The 6,323-nt window shown below is 49.5% G+C and overlaps 1 protein-coding gene across 3 annotated transcripts in view; it reads right to left on the bottom strand.

Annotated features, from left to right (window-relative positions):
- The window catches only part of GIGYF1 (GRB10 interacting GYF protein 1), a 23,323-nt gene that overhangs the window by 16,626 nt on the left and 374 nt on the right, over nucleotides 1-6,323 (bottom strand). The window lies entirely within an intron of this gene.

The raw sequence follows: 6,323 nt of genomic DNA on the forward strand, positions 1-6,323 counted from the left end.
TATTAGGGTCAGGGGTGTGCACCAGGGTAGGGTTAGGGTTAGAAAAATGAGGAGTCCTGGCATGATTTTGATGGTTGGAATGTGTTTACAATGGGCAGAAAGGATGAGCTGTGCAGAAAAGCTACTCAGGGAGGCTTTTTCAAAATCTCATTATTTCCAGTGGAACTTTACCCCCATATTAGGGTTAGGCTTGTGCACCAGGGTAGGGTCAGGGTTAGAAAAACGGGGAGTCCCGCCATGATTTTGATGGTTGGACTCAGTAGCTTTGACTCGTCCGAGCTTTCGCATGGCCGGTCAGTGCGCTGGCAAGCGCGCGCGCGCATATACATATACATATACATATATATATATATATATATATATATATATGTATGTATATTTTGCTTGGACTGGATGTGTACTGTTTTGCTAAACAAATACTTCAGGTTTTATTGTAGTGTTGGCACTTAGCAACTAATACGTGGGTTTTGCGTTGCAGTGTGGGCACTCGGTATCTAAAAGGTTCCCCATCACTGTTCTATAGCCTGTCCTGGTTTTGCGGTCATCCTGAAGAACCAGGGCGGCCTCGCCGGCTTCCCCCAGCCCTGCTTGTGCTGTAGCTGAGTGCCCAGCTGGTTGGTTGCAAGACTGCCGTGCTTCAACCAAGCTATTTCAGTTCTGTATCGCCCAATAGCCAACTCTCTCTAGGAAAGTCACAGCAATTAAATACAAAAGATACAATAAAAATATCAACACAATAAAGCACAGTACACGATTCTAGTATGCAAATTAAGACAGCTAAAAATTCCAATATACAAAAAAGACTAAGCATGTAAAACAATTTCATTAAAAATTAGACCTCATTAAAAGTGGAAGACACAAACCCTCATATGCCAATTAGGTATCATCAGATGCCTGGAAATAGTGTGTTATTTTCACCTGATGTCAAAAATGTGACAACGCAGGCACCAGGCAGGCCTCAGCCGGGGGACCACCCAACAATTTGGGAGGCCACCACTGAAAAGGCCCTCCTCATTAATGATTTCACGGTGAATGAGGAGGCCAACATGCCGTGTCCCTCCAATACCTCAGTTGGGGAGCTCGAAGCAGGGAGTCTCCGTCAGAAGTGTTCTTCTGGGCACGGAATTCAGCCCCTGAAGAGATGAGCGGGACAGGGAGGAACAGCTGCTGTAGTCCATTAGAATTCCCCTCCTCTCTCTCCAGGCTTTTTATCTACTCCAGTGTCATTCTGGGCTGCCTGAATCCAGCACAGGGTGCGTGGGACAGATCTGGGATCACACTGGGTGGGCTATCCCTGCTGCTGCCCACCCATCCGCCTGCCTAGCCCAGCAAATGCAACCTCAGGGGTGGTGTGAAGAGTCCTGAACAGGAAATCCTGACCAACTGTCATATCCAGGGCCGCCATGCCTGGAACAACTCATGCCTTCACAGCCACCAAGCGGTCCCAAGGTTTGGAGCAGGTCTAATTCCTGGTACAGGAAACAAGGGTGACTGGCAGATTTCAAATCTATCCCCTAGTCAGAGATCACTTCCTTTTCAAACCTAGGCCGGTAGGAACCATGCCCCTCTGCAAGGGCGGGAGACCCGCTGGGATCTGCTCTTTAGTGAACGTCTGAGCATGGGAAAGGAAGCGAGCTGGGAGAGCAGTGGGAGGGAGGTGGAGGAACGCTCATCCTCCGTCCAGCTAGCTGAGTGCCCCTTGTGGAGCCTGGTCGGCAGCGATGGTCTGCAGGAGCAGCAGCAAGTGGTCCTTCTCACCACCACGCCCCCTCAGTGCTGTCCACGCAGAAAGGCGGCGTGGACTCTGCATTCTGGCCTGGAGAAAAAGCCGTTAAAGTCCTCTCTAGCATGCCATGACACCTTACAGGCCCCAAGACTGGTGCAGGTGGAGATGTCCAGGGCAGCATCTGGTCAGATGCAGCTACAAAATTCTCAGTTTTAATATGCAGGACATTGAGAAGGTACTTATTCGAGTTCAGCCGACCACCTGCTCGCTTGGCTCTTGCCTTTTGTACTTATTGCACCTAGAAAGGGAAGGGAACTCCCAGAGATTGTGTGTTTCTCTCACATAAGAAGACAAAAAGCCATGCCGGAGCAGCCCGGAGGTCCAGTAGTTCAGCACCCCATACGCACAAGGGCCCCTTAAAGAGAGCGTCCCCCTCTTGTGAGGAAAAGCTTCCTCCCAGTCAGAGCATGCGGCAGTGGGACCAGCTGCCCAAGGGAGGGGGGCTCTCCCACACTGGAGACATTCAGGAAGAAACTGGGCAGCCACCTGAGTGGGATGGGGCACACTGGGGTCCTGCGCTGCAGGGGGTTGGACTTGATGGCCTTCGTGGCCCCTTCCAACTCTCCTATTCTATGGTTCTTAAAGCATGGCCATTTCTGGAAAAAAATCAAGAAATCTTGAGGACCAGGAACCAGCACCCCCTTCCTGGCAAGGTGCTCAGACATGTGGTGAACAGATATAGGCAACCTTGGATAGAACTAGTTTCCCCAGTCAATTCAATCAAGGTTTGGGCCTGGCTTTGGCACTGAACCCACCTTTTCCCTGGGGAAGGAAAGAAGCAGGGGCCTCGTGGCAGCTTCTGATGCCATGGCGCGCAGCATCCTTCCAACAAGCTGCTTGAGCTGCAAGTGGCTCCACCGGCACCCGAGTGACCATTTCCAAAAGGTGGGGCTCTTGGATTTCTCGCTGAATTCATGCTTTGAGGCCCCAAAGCTCCATCTTATCCTTCATTTTATTTAACACACCCACATGAAACCACCAAGTCATGTCAACTGGAGGTTTCCACTGAGGGGCCACCGGTATGCTTTCTCACGTCACATCAGGTGAGGCAACAGAAACGATGAGGTGGTGCCCTGACATGGTAATAGGCCAAGTAAAGGCCAATTAACTGAAGCTCAATCCAATTAACATGGTAGTACCATTGTGAGGCGGTTTGTCTATCTGGAGTACAACCCATTCTGGAGAGGCTGCAGTCCATGGAAGGATCCTATTTTTAGTTCACAGCTGCTTATGGATTCATCTCTGGTACTAGAGGGACAAATCTGCTGTGACACAAAGCCCCTTTTAGCAACCTAGGCTGGCTGATAGTGGACAAAGATAAGCTAAGCTCCAGGGAACAATGCCTTGCTAACCTCCTGCTTAGATTACTGCAACGTGGTATATACAGGGCTGCCCCTGAAGACTATCTGCAAACTTCAGTTAGTTTTCTTTCCTACTGTATCATCTGCATTGCCTCTTGGTTTGCTTCCAGGCCCAGTTCAAATGCTGGCTTTTATTTCTACAGCCCCGAAGAGTTTGGGGCCATCAGAAAGGCTGCCTCTTCCAAGTACTGCTTCCTTCCCATTTCCTCCGAGATCTCCACCAGCTCTGCTCCAAGCAGCTACACGTGGAGAGGGGCGCAGCAAATGGCTATCAGGAGCAGGCCCTGGCTGCCCCCCCCCCCCCGTTATGGAGCACTCCTCCATGAGGTCTACCTGGCACCTCCCCAGTGCCTTTTTGGCACCCTGGCAACATATATTCACTCTTGAAAGCCTTAAAACGGCTGCATTTCTGCATGAGTTAACCTCTGCAAAAAAAAAACTTAGATCTTTATGATTTTTTTGGCTGTGTCTTGAGAATACTGGTTTTCTCTTGCATCTCTATGTGCCACCTTGAGAGCTATTAATTATAAGATGGCTAATAAACTGAACATATAAAATACCTCAGCAAAGCCCCTCTTTCCCACTAGCATGCTTAATAGGAACGCTGACACTTGGGAAAAGGCAGGCGGGCCCTGCCCAAGAGCGCTCCCTCTGAGTTAGAGATATGCAATCAGATCCTGCTTGAAGTGTGATTTGGCTCAGAGTTTTTGTGATACCAGACAATTTGTTTCCACTTCCTTCTCACATCAGCCAGCGTCACCTTTGACACACACCTTACATCCAATTGGTATTTTTATTGGGCATGAATACTGAAAAGATAACCCTGATCATTTTAAACACAACCGACTGTTCAGGGCTTGCAAACGTGAAACCAACAGTGCTTGAACGGGGTCCTGCAAAGGATGCCTTTGCTCTGCTTGCATCAGGTTCTTCTGGTCTTAAAATCACCTGGAACTTTAGCACTGGCACCTAAGAGTTCGACAGTATTTCCAGCCTCAGGCTAAGATGAGAAATTATTGTTGTGCAGAAAAAGAGGCAAGATGGATGTATAAAAATCACAGGTGCCAGAGTCCCTTAGCTGTCACCATGTCATTTTAATTTGAACTTTCTATATAGCCATTCCATTTAAGCTTTCAAGCAGTTTGCATTTATGAAAACCCTGGGTCTCCAGTGAAAGAGCTGGATCAAGTGGGCTGGCTTAGAGCATCTTAACGGCCAGCATCTAAAACGGGCAATTTTACCATGTTAGATCCTGATGCGTGCTGAATCAGACCAAGTAAAGCGGAGCAACAATCTAACAGAATACAGATTTGCTATCAAATATTTATAAGTTGCCTTATTTATAGTAAGCCCTCCCAAGGTGATGCATACAACAGAACCCGAAAGGCACAAAACACAAAGCTCAAAATCAACATTTTAACCCCAAGAGCATCATACGAACCACCCCGGTTCAGCCCAAGCTCAACTACAGACCAAGGCAAACTGCTCTCGAGGCCAACTTTAAGATCTGCTGCAAAGGGGCCTGGCAGACCTCACCCAGGACAGAGCTCCCCGCCGTCCCCAGCGCTGCCTCTTCACCGCTGCCGAGGGCTGGTTCCACTGTGCCATCCTGCCACTCATTAGCAGTTCAGACACACGAGCGAACCAGTTTCCACAGTTCGCTTGTGCACGAACTGCAGGGCTGCGCTCCGAAGCCACAGTGGCAGTTGTGGGACAAGAACAGCTTAGCGGGTGCGTTTGCAACACCCCAATAGCCAAAGTCACATTTTATTGGCGATTCCGTAAGTGAAAGTGTTCACTCCCAACATCCATGCTCTACACGGTAACGGGGTACATCCCAGATGCCTAAAACTTAATAATGGAACCAAGGAAGCCAGCATTTGCCCCACTCCTCTGCAAGATCGGATACCTGCCCCAAGGTACATGAAACAACTTCCCAGCCTTGTCCATTTTGCAATCCTCCAAAGAGGAGCATAGTGCTAGGATCCCATGGCAAACTAAGTGCTAATTTCAGAAAAGGTGATTGAAATCCACGCTACAATGCCAGAGAATCAAAGTTACGATTTCTGTGGTACAATGGCTTTATAGCTTGCCATTTTCTGCCTGGCAGAATTTTGCATTTTAAAGAAAACTTGATCTTTAAGCCAAAGAGTTCACATCCCAACACTATGAAAACCGCTGCATTTTCTAACAACATTTAGGAATGAGAAATCAATGGCTTCTGAACAGCACGCTTCTGCTCATTACCACTGCGCTGATTTTTACCAACAGACCTCCCCTCCATTAACATGTAAGTCTTTTAAAGTTCCTCTTATTTTAATGGCAGCTACAGTATCCTGCAGCATCGAATTCTAAAGCTTAATCAAACATTGCACAAAATATACCAACAAACACAGACCTAACAACATGCTTGCCAAGAGTCATAACCTCCAGGCTGCAGGATTTCTCCAGGCTTGTCCCCAATTTCTCTTTTAGGCCACAACTGGTTGAAAGAGTTACATTTTTGAAGCAAACAAGCCAGTGACTCTATCAACTTATTCGCAAGACTTGCATACATACACCCGTGTTATCGGATACCTGGTGGGGCTGCATTAGCGAATGCATTTAATTTCTTCTCCATGCCACTGTGTTAACCTTTCCCATGTTCCTTTTCCCCCAGGACAGAACCTCCCCTGCAAAACCCACCTCAGCCAAGTCTCCGATGGCTTTAGTTGCCTTTTTCTGATTATCCCGCAGGCGCTCTTTCCAGCGATCAGAGCCACATGCAACAGCGGGACGTCTCCCCGCAGATGCCAAGGGTGGCCTGCAGAACTCCGAGGACAAGACCCTGAAGGCCACAGACCGCAAGCGACACGGGTCGCAACTTGCCACGGCCGGGCAGCATCCAGGGCTTGGCCCAGAGGCAGCTCCTGGGTGCGGAGAAGCGACCGCCCTGGAAGCTAAGCCCCCATCTTGGGTTTCGGCGCACACCGAGGGCAGAGGGTAACAGGCATGAAACCCGAGCTTTTCAAAATCCATGTTTCGGCGTGGCAACGACCTTTCCCAGAGGCGCAGGCCCCGCCAGCGCTCCAAGAACGGCGCATCCCGCCGGCAGAGGCGGCTGCGGAATCGCGCGCGCCCCGCGGCGTCGCTGGACACCTCCAAAAGCCGCTCCGCTCGCGCTCGGCGAGGCCTGA

This window comes from Varanus komodoensis, unplaced genomic scaffold (genome assembly GCF_004798865.1).
Source record: "Varanus komodoensis strain SLA01 unplaced genomic scaffold, ASM479886v1 scaffold87, whole genome shotgun sequence".
In the NCBI taxonomy this organism is placed as follows: domain Eukaryota; kingdom Metazoa; phylum Chordata; class Lepidosauria; order Squamata; family Varanidae; genus Varanus; species Varanus komodoensis.